The sequence below is a fragment of the Vulpes lagopus genome, chromosome 2, assembly GCF_018345385.1.
Source record: "Vulpes lagopus strain Blue_001 chromosome 2, ASM1834538v1, whole genome shotgun sequence".
Taxonomy (NCBI): Eukaryota; Metazoa; Chordata; class Mammalia; order Carnivora; family Canidae; genus Vulpes; species Vulpes lagopus.
The window spans coordinates 27,464,436-27,475,175 of NC_054825.1; the positions used below are offsets into that span (position 1 = coordinate 27,464,436).

Genomic DNA, 10,740 nt, shown 5'->3' on the forward strand with positions numbered 1-10,740 from the left:
AAGACTCCTGCTGACCTGCCTTAGCCCCTGCAGCCCCACTACCTACTTCCCCTTGTGAAATTGAGAATCATCTTCAACTTCCAGAATTTTCCATTCAGAGCTAACTCTGTATGGTTCTGGGATTGTCCAGAGATAGTGAAATATTGGTATTTGTCCTTACTGAAAGGGCAACTTATGGTGTACATGCCAAGTAGGAGTCTGCCTATGGAATATCACGTAGGATTCTTTGCCACCCTGCACAGAATGGCAGGGTAATATGTCACCCCTTCTCCCTCAGGTCTCACTGGTGTGGAAAGGGAGGGGCAGTCGGCTGTCACCAGCAAGAATTCATGGGAGAACCACTATGGAAGAATGTTCCCTGCTCTCATTTGGGAAGAACTTACCTTTTGATCCAGCTGGACATACCCTTGAGTCATACACCTTCCAATAAGGAGAAGTAAGGGGCAAACAGGTACCCTAAGGCTATTGGCAATTGTGTTAGTCAGTCCTATTTAATGGCAATGAATGGAAACCTACCCAAAGCAGCCTGATAGAATATGGTCATAGAGGACTCCTCTTTGACCCTTCCCCAGAGGTGGGCTGCAGAAGCTGGAGTACAATCAGACATGGCTGATTGGACCAGGGGTGAATACTGACCCAGACTGGGCCCAGAGCTATTCTGATTTGGACAGAGCTAGACAGTGAGTAGAACATTGCTATGGCCACTGGAACATAGACACTCTGGGGCTACAGAGAGCAGCCAGATTCAGCCTCACGTACATGAACTGAAGGAAGTTGGTTTCAAGTAAGATGCTTGAGACCATGGTGCTCAGAGAGAAGGGCTGACTGGCTTCTAGGCCCTCCTGGGGCCCAGGTGTGCCACTTGCCCTAAGGTTCCAGGGGACACCTATTTTTATTTTTATTTATTTTATTTTTTTAAAGATTTTTATTTATTTATGAGAGACAGAGAGAGAAAGAGAGAGAGGCAGAGACACAGGCAGAGAGAGAGGCAGGCTCCATGCAGGGAGCCTGATGTGGGACTTGATCCTGAAACTCCAGGATCACGCCCCGGGCCAAAGGCAGGCACTTAACCACTGAGCCACCTGGGAATACCAAGGGACACTTATTTTTAGAATAATTGCCTTTTTGTCTAAGTTATCCTGGGTGGGTTTCTGTCACTTATACCCCAAAAAACTCTAAGACAGGGGATATTGTAGGGTTTTAGAGAATATCACGGAAAGGAAGTGTGGGAAAACACACTGGAGCTTAGGAATGAGAAAAAAAAATCATGTCTCTCTCAATCTGCCCATCTAATTCTTTCTTTGCCCCTATTTATCTCAACAGACCAGTTTTCTTTTTTTGTTTCCATGAAGAAATACCAACCAATGGTTACCCTAGTCCTGGATCCCCCAACCTTTCGGTTCTAGCTACTGGACTGTAATCTCTGCATCTAGTTTAAATATGAGAGACAGGCAGAAAGGGGGAGGAGAGTGACAGAATGAGAGGGATTGATTCTGCTTGGCTTAGGGAGACAAGGAGTCTTACACAGTATATTGATCACCCCTGCTTTTTTTTAAGGGCAGAAGTCCAACTCAAAGTGGTCTCAGAGGAAAAGCAAGAATTGATTAGTTCACATAACTGTTATGATCAGAATGGAAAGGGCTTCAGAAACAACTGGATCCAGGGGCACCTGGGTGGCTCAGTGGTTGAGCATCTGCCTTTGGCTCAGGGTGTGATCCCAGGGTCCTAGGATCAAGTCCCACATTAGGCTCCCTGTGGGAGCCTGCTTCTCTCTCTGTGTCTCTCATGAATAAATAAATAAAATCTTAAAAAAAAATTAAAAACCCTCCTGTGTTGACTTCTGTCATCCCCAAGTCTTAAGCAAAGTTCTGTCAAATGCTAACAATATAGAAAGACATTAGAGGTCAGAGGCCTGCAGGCAAACTTTAAAACTGAGACATGGGGAGACATCAGGATTACTTCACAACTCCAGTTGTCTCTCAAACAAGTCTGCTCAGACATCTTCAAATATGCACTTTAGCACTTCTCTCTGCCAGAGTGTTGACACTCAGGCTGGCTTCCCCAGGGCTGAGTGAAGCCTCAGCGGGTCTCCGGAGCACTTTCCTGATGCTCGGAGGCCCAGAGGGAGCCAGAAGAGCATTCCTGCTTCTCAATCAGTACCTTTTCTCTTTGCAAATCCCTCAACACAAACCACTTAATACATGTGGACAAATCTGTCCAGACTTACAAAAGATACAATCCGTGGGGGTGAGGGACGGAGAGTCTTCCCCACACCTTGGCCATGATTTCCTATTCCCCACCTCTTGTCTCTGGCCAGGAAGATTCTGAGAGTGGATGAAAAAGCAGAAGATTGGGGACCTCAGTGAAGCCAGATGATGGGTAAGGACTTTGACACTGGGTCTCACTGGCAGCCTGGAGTTGTGCTGCCTTTGCACTGTCCTACAAAAGCATGGAATTGCATCTCTCAGAATCTAAATTAGTGCCAGGCTGTGTTAATTCAGTAACTTCCTTTTAGCAATGGTTTTATTTTGAAAATATTAAACCTACAGAGAAGTTCAAAGAATAGTATATAATAAACTCCCAAATGCCCTTTACCAAGATTCACTAATATTGTACTACATGTGCTGTAATGTCTCTCTCTCTTACACACACACAAATGTAAATCATTTTAGTATTCTTTTTTTTCTGAACTATTTGACGGTAAGTTTCAGATGTCATAACACTTTGCCCCTAAATACTTCAGCACATATCTCTTAAGAACTTTTTTTTAAAAGATTTTATTTAGTTACTCATGAGAGACACAGAGAGAAGTCAGAGACATAGGCAGAGGGAAAAGCAGGCTCCCTGTGGAGAGCTCCACGTGGCACTTGATCCGGAAACTCCACTTGATCCTGAAACTCCCGGGATCACGACAGGAGCCCTGAGCTGAAGGCAGAGGCTCAACCGCTGAGCCACCCAGGCATCCCTCTTAAGTACATCTTCTTACCTATCCTTAGGACAACTACCAAATTAAGGAAATGTCATTGGTTCACACTATCATCTAATATGTGGTCCTTGTTCTAATTTTGCCCTTTGTCCCATGCTGTCTTCTGTAGGAATTTTTTTTCTCAGATCCGGTTCCAATCCAGAATTATGTATTGTGGTTTTTCATCTGGAAGTTCTTCTCAATTTCTTTCACCTTTCATAATATTGACCTTTTGGAAGAGCTGGGATGTCTGACAGGTTTCTTATGATTTGATTCCGTTTCTTTGCCAGGTCCTCCTCTGTGTGTCAATGGTTAAGCACTGACTCGAGTAGGACTGCTGAAATTGGAACCTGAATCCACTATTTACCTGTGTAACTTTGGGTAAATCACTGAAGCTCTCTAGGTAGGCCTGGTTTTTGTCACCTGTGAGAGGCACAGAATAGTATCTGCCTCATGACGCTGTTGTGAGAATAAAATGGACTAATACACGGAAAGTGCTTTGCCCAGGTGGGTTAGTGCTCAGTCGATGGTGGTGGTGGAGGGTGCTGAAGAGAAAGATGGTGTTGGTGTGGTGAGCAGCAGAGCTTTAAAGGGCCGCAGCCTCAGGGTAGTGTCTGCCTGAGGCCAGAACCAGTGTGATTGGTTACTTGAGAAGCTGGTGGGTAAGAGGAGCAGGAAGGATATTCCTGTCCTGTGAGGCTGGGAGGGCCAGGATGACTCACTCACTCACTTGTTTACACTTTATCTCTCACCTGCTTCCAGAAAGACTTTGAAGTGGCTCATAATTAAAGCCTCAGGTGCCTTAGCCTGCTGGGACGGGAAAGACCATGTTCCAGCTGGAGCTGGTCTGGGCGAGGCTGGCACTGTGGGCGAGTCCTGGGCTCCCGGAGAGGGCTGGAGGAAGGCCGACTTCCACCGTGTGAGGGGTGGGGGATGGCAGGGAGGAGACGCGGAGGAAGACACCGGGGAAGGAAGCCTGGCAAGCCTTGACCACCTGGTGCAGAAAGGCAGAGGGAATGGAGGTTGGGAGTGTCCAGATTGAACAAAGGAATCAGGAAGGAGGAGCCCTGAAAGAGGACTTCACAAAGCCTCGGAGTCTGGCTGGGCCCATTTCTGGTGTGTGCTAAACTGCAGTCTTTGGACTTAGCCCATCCTTTAGGATATTCCTGTTGGCCAGCCCTGGGCCCTCCGGCTGCCCCAAGGCTAAGGCCCCCTCCACCAAGAAGCACCAACTTCCCTTCTCTGGAGAGCAGGCCTTTGCTCGGGGTTTCAGGTGCCTCTGGCCTCGGGTTGAAATACCTGTTAGGGGAAATCCTGTCTTCCCCCCACCCCCTGACCCCATTCTCCCCACCCTCCCTCCCTCAACCCCTCCCAGCAACAGGCGGGCCCCACCCACCCACCCCCAATGCTGTCAGGAAGTTCCTGCCCCATCCTCCTTTCCGAGCGGCCTGAGCTTTGTCTGCCCCTCCCCCACGCCATTTCCGGCCTCTTACCTTGAACATCCTGACTCGCCCGGCCTCAGCTCTGCTCAGGTTTCCTTAGGAGGCACAGTGGCTGCGTCCCTACATTACACCAAGTTTTGGCAAGTCTAGTCCAACTGACAAGACTTTCTGTCACATTTCCCTTCAGCTACTTAAAGCACACTTGACCGGGTAATGGAATACCTTCCATTTCAGGAAGTGGAGGGGGGCTCACCCAGGCGGGATTAAACATGATGACAGTTCCTAAAGGTAGGGGGTGGAATTTAGGCTGAAAAGTAAGACAGCAAGACTGGGTGGAGTGGGGAGAGAATCAGAAGTTAGTGCACCAGCCGGTGCCAGCCTGGGTTGTGGGGCTGCCCAAGTGGCCACTCTGCTCAAAGGGTCCCCACCTCTACCCCTGCTCTGCAGAAACTCGCACCCCACCCAGATCACACTAGGGGGAGAAGGAAAACCAGTTGAGGGGGAGCCCAGTGAGTAGAAGAGGGAGCATTAGGGCTAGAACTGCATTGGCCTCATATCTTGAAGACCAGAGGACAGGCGGGCAGCTAGATACATTGTGGTGAGCATTTCGTAATGTATATAAATGTTGAATCACTACTATACACCTGAAACTGGTATAATATTGTGGGTCAGCTATGCATTGATAATAAAAATTTTTTTTGAAGTCTTCTATAGACAGTCTGCACAGGTTTTTATGTGGACATAGATTTTCAACACATTTGGGTAAATACCAAGGACCGCAATTGCTGGATCATATGGTAAGAGTATGTTTAATTTTGGGAGAAAGTGCCCAATTATCTTCAAGTGGTCATACCACTTTGCATTCCCACCGGTAGTGGAAGAGAGTTGCTGTTGCTCCACATCCTTGTCAGTCAGCATTTGGTCTTGTCAGTGGTCTGGATTTTGGCTATTCTGTGCAGAGGTATCTCATTGTTTTAATTTGCAATTCCCTAATGACATAGGGTGTGGAGCATCTTTTCACGTGTTTATTTTCCATCTGCATATCCTTTTTTAAAAAAGATTTTATTTATTCATGAGAGAGAGAGAGAGAGAGAGGACATAGGCAGAGGGAGAAGCTCCATGCAGGGAGACTGATGTGGGACTCCATTCTGGATCTTCAAGATCACGCCCTGGGCTGAAGGCGGTGCTAAACCACTGAGCCACCTGCGCTGCCCTCTGCATATCTTTTTGGTGAAGTCTTTTCAGGTCTTTTGCCCAGTTTTTAAATTGGATTGTTCATTTTCTTATTGCTGAGTTTGAAGAGTTTTTTGTATATTTTAGATAGCAGGACTTTATCAGATCTATTTTTTGTTTTTGTTTTAATTTTTATTTATTTATGATTGTCACACAGAGAGAGAGAGGCAGAGACATAGGCAGAGGGAGAAGCAGGCTCCATGCACTGGGAGCCCGACGTGGGATTCGATCCCAGGTCTTCAGGATCACACCCTGGGCCAAAGGCAGGCGCCAAACCGCTGCGCCACCCAGGGATCCCCTGTTTTTTGTACATATTTTCTCCTAGTCTGTGGCTTGTCTTCTCATTCACTTGGCAGTGTCTTGTACAGTAGAATGTTTTTTTGTTTGTTTTAAGATTTATGTATCCATTTGAGACAAAGAGCACAAGAGGGTGGGGGGCAGGGTGGGCAGAGGGAGAGACAGGATCCCAAGCAGACTCTGCTGAGTATAGAGCCGGACTTGGGTCTCAATCCCACAATGCATAAGATCATGATCTGAGCCAAAACAAAGAGTCAGACACTTAACCAACTGAATCACCAGGTGCTCCAGCACAGAAGTTTTTAGCTATAATGAAGTCTAGCTTATCAATTATTTTTTTCATGGATAGTGCCTTTGGCATTATATATAAAACCATACCCTAGGTCAACTTGGTTTTCTCCTAAATTATCTTTTTTTTTAAGGATTTTATTTATTTATTCATGTAAGACACAGAGAGAGAGAGAGAGGCAGAGACACAGGCAGAGGGAGAATCAGGCTCCATGCAGGGAGCCTAATGTGGGACTTGATCCCAGGACTTGAGGATCACGCCCTGGGCTGAAGGTGGCATTAAACTGCTGAGCCACTCGGGGGGGCTGCCCCTAAATTATCTTTCAATGGTGGCTCTTCAGTGAAGCATACAGCCACTTCTTTCAAGAGAAACCATCACTGTGATACCTAGTGAAAGTGTGGTACCAGATGTTTGGTCAGTTGTCATAACAGCTAGAATGCAGGACCTCAAGCAACAAGTTCAATTCTTATTTATCAGTGAAAACTAGAAACTGAACTTCTTCAAATAGAGGAGCAACATTGGGAAAAGAAGTTCCTGGAAAGCACAGACTCATTTAACAATGAACTTGAAAGGTTGTGTGGTTCAAAGGTAGAAGTGGATCAAGAGAAAATTGCAGTTGAAATTGCATGGGCAGAGGAACCGACTTGCAAAAGGCAGGGAGAAGGAGAAAGAGGCAGCAGAGCAAGTTGAACTGGATCAGAGAGCAGCATTGCTCCTGAGGAAGAGCGAGCAGGTAACAAAACTGAAGAAAGGTAATATGAAAAAGCATTCCACCAGAGATAGAGGAGATGCTTTGAAGAAATGACAGAAAGCCAGGAGAATGGTGAAGAAGGCACGTCTGGTCCTGAGAGTGAGCAGGAGTGGTGGAACTAGTGAGAGTGATGCTTGACTTGCAGAGCAACAGTGCAACACAAGAGGAGCCACCACAGGATCCTATATGGGAAGATGAGAAAGAAAGAAATGTGGCCTTGTTTAATGTGGTCTAAATAACTTTATTGGGATGGCTGAGTGGCTCAGTGGTTGAGCATCTGCCTTTGGCTCAGGGCATGATCCCAGGGTCCTGGGATCCAGTCCCTCATTAGGTTCCCCACGGGTAGCCTGCTTCTCCCTTTGCCTATGTCTCTGCCTCTCTCTCTGTGTCTCTCATGAATAAATACAATCTTTAAATAAATAACAAAAGAGAACAACAAGAGAGGGATGGAGCCTGGAGAGGCCACTTTTAGGTAAGAGGCTTGAGCAATGGAAACTTAATTAAGGCAAAAGGGTCCACAGCAACCACCAAACCAAATGCAGACTGGCTCATTAAAGGACCCACCTCGGGGGCACCTGGGTGGCTCAGTTGGTTGGGTGTCAGCCTTCGGCTCAGGTTATGGTCCCAGAGAGCAGGGAGCCTGCTTCTCCTTCTGCTTGCTGTTCCCCCTGCTTATGCCCATCCCCTGCCTCTCTGTCAAATAAATAAATGAAATCTTTTAAAAATAATAAATAAAAGACCCACCTCGAAATAACCACAGGTTCTAACTGACCAGTTATAATCAGACACATTTCCCTGGATTGCTAAAAAGGGAAAATTGCATAAGTTCCCATACTTCCCCATTCTGCCCTATAACTATGGCCCCACCACCACTGCCTCCTGGCAAAGTCTCTCCTTTGTTGTCCTGCCCTCTCTTCCTTGCAGTACATTCAATAAACTTCTAGCTCCTTTGTTCTGCCTTAAGTGAATTCTTTCACTGCCTACACTGCTGGCCCTGACTCAATTGGGATGCCTCCATTTGGGTGTCCCCTCCCTATCAGAGCACCCCAACTCTCACTATCACTGCATGGCTGATCAGATGCTCTCACCTGAAGACTGATGGAGACTGAAGGACTGAAGACTCTCCTAATGGAGAGACAGGAAGGAGGAAATGGACAGAAGTCCCTTATCCATGTCAGTGCCCACCACCATCCATGTCCCACCATCCCTGTCCCTTCATCCTCTAGGCAGTGGGGCACTGGCCAGATTGCTCTGGTGAGAGACTATTCCTGTTGTTCCTCCTGCCTGGCATTTGGGTTCTCTGGCTTTCCCAGACTCTTTCCAACACATCCCATCTTGTTTAAGCTAAGTTAGCTATTTTGGTTGGTTTCTGTTGCTTGCAGTCAGGGATTCTAACTGACACATGGCAGGAAATGGCTATCCCAGCCATGATTCTGCATTTTCTCCCCAGTTCAATAATGACAAACTAGAGCTCTGTATCACAACTTTAAATTTCTGAGAGAACCAATCTGATTGGCCAACTTAAGTTAGGTTGGCTCCAGATGAAGGCAGAGGAACATGATGCTGACAAGGCTGACAGGGAGGCTGGCAGGACATAGATCCACATATGGTTATGCTGACTGTGTAATGCATAACTCCAATGGGTACCATTCACACTACAGACATTGTAAATATGCATATTCTATTTTGGCAGATGGCAATAAAATGTATTATGAAAGGGGCACTTTTTCTAATTCTTAGTAAAGTGTCCCATGGACTAGTGGCAACCCAGTTGGGCCCATTCCTCAGCAGGGGGGTTTGGTTAGCAGCTCTTAGAGAAGATAACCAGGGCCAGGTACACCCCACCAGTGGTTCTACATATCACACATAGCTGGCGGGGGGGTCCAGTAGTCTTGATGTCTGGCACACACATATCATACCCTCTTTGTGGGCAATAACTGGTTGTGAAACAGCTAACATTTAAAAAGTAGTTCAAGGCTTTGGAATAGATTGTCTTGGAAAGGATGACAGGGAGAGTGGGCAGCAAAGTCTGATGAGCCAGGTTCCACCCAAGGGCTGCTGCACATTCCTAGCAAAATGCACCAAAAGATTTTTCCTCTCTGTAGTCCCCCTGGAGAGTGCTAATTTGTTCAGTCATTGGCTATGTGTCAGCTCTGCATTATGTGCTGGGGGTACAGCAGGAATAAAAGAGGCAAGGTCTAGTCTAATGCAAGAGACAGGCAACAAATATTTATTAGATTATGCATGTGCTAGCAAAGAGGAAGCCCAGAGTATTAGGAGAATGCCCTTACAATAAGGGAATCAGACTTAGAAGTCAGGAAAAAGGAGAGGATGAGTAGGATTCAACCAGGTGAAAAGTAGGATAGTGTAGGTGAGGGAGGATTTGTATAAGCTATGGGTTAAGCTCCTGTTAGAAAGAAATTGAAAAAATGAAAAGGGGCAAATAAGATACAAGTGCTTTCTCTCCTGTAAAGTTCTAACAATAGAAAAAAAAAAAAAGTTCTAACAATAGGTAGGGTCCAAAGTGAGTAGATGTCTCAGCAATGTGAAGTCAGATAAAAGTAACAGTGGTTTAGGGGCACCTGGCTGGCTCAGTTGGAAGAGTGTGTGACTTTTGATCTCAGGGTTGTGATTTCAAGCCCTACATTGGGTGTAGAGGTTACTTAACAATAAAATATTTAAAAAAAACAACAACAATGACAAAGTAACAGTGGTTAAACAAGAGAGAAATGTCCTTCTCTCTCAGGGAAAGGTCCAGAGCTGGAGAGGCCAGAGTTGGTACAAAAATTCTTCTCCATTAAATTTGTAGGAAAGTTATCTACTAGAGTTCAGTTGGGGAAGCAGAACCACTAAGTCATAGAATCAATGATTTATTACAGGAATTAGACTTTACACAATTGTCAAGGGAGCTAGAGAAGTAAAGGTCACAAAGAGGACTGGAGGGTGCCAGAAAAGCCATGACCTAGCTTTCCAGAAGCACTAGGTCCATAAGAAATGAATATTTATTGACATGTAAAATGTCAAACTTTGAGCAAGAAGAAATAGAAAATGAGCCAACAATCAGGAAAATAACTGAAATGACAAGGTCATCTTTTAAAAAATTTTTTCAGCTCTGTTGGCTTAAGAGCAAAATTCTACCAAACCTATTGTGTTACATTGCATGTCTTTTTATTCTGATTCTTTGTTTCTGGGGGCCTTACTAACCCTGGGGAGACTGGCCTCTGCGGCCCAGCCAATTCCTAGAGACAGCAGAGGATTCAGCCGTGAGAACACCTTTCACATATAAACTAACAGGTCCAGAGCCCACACCCCTATGCCTCTTCTAGCCAGCTCTTCCTGCCCCAAGCAGCTACTATTTCTTTGCTCCCATCACACCCAGGGCCAGGACCAGGCAATTTAAGGACAGTTCCTACACCCAAGAGCCTGTTGAAATTATTTAAACCAGCCAAGCCTAAGCCTGCTTGCCTTGCCTTACATCATTGCCTCCTGGCCACATGCCTCAGAGCTACTCAATCTGGGCTCCATGAGGGGACATATGAGTGTTGTTGGCTACAGCAGAGGAATCAGCGGCATCCTAGGTATCCATCACTAGGACAAGTAAATGTGATAGATAGATGCATTCTGTGGAGTAAATAGGTAGCAGTTAGAAGCAATGGGTTTGAGATATTCTATGAATAACGTGACAAAAGTAAGGACTAGAAAGTGATCTCAAATGCATACATACATAAAGCACAATATATTTTTCAAAGATACATATATACCC

The 10,740-nt window shown here is 45.8% G+C and overlaps 1 long non-coding RNA gene across 2 annotated transcripts in view; it reads left to right on the top strand.

Moving 5' to 3' along the window:
* The window catches only part of LOC121485828, a 28,742-nt gene extending 25,308 nt beyond the window's left edge, over positions 1 to 3,434 (top strand). Inside the window, exons 3-4 of one of the 2 annotated variants that reach the window (XR_005986373.1) lie at positions 278 to 451; positions 3,256 to 3,434. This is a non-coding gene — a long non-coding RNA (uncharacterized LOC121485828). The remainder of the gene's footprint in view (positions 1 to 277; positions 452 to 3,255) is intronic. The other variant, XR_005986374.1, reaches the window with a different exon arrangement.
* Positions 3,435 to 10,740: the final 7,306 nt, after the last annotated feature.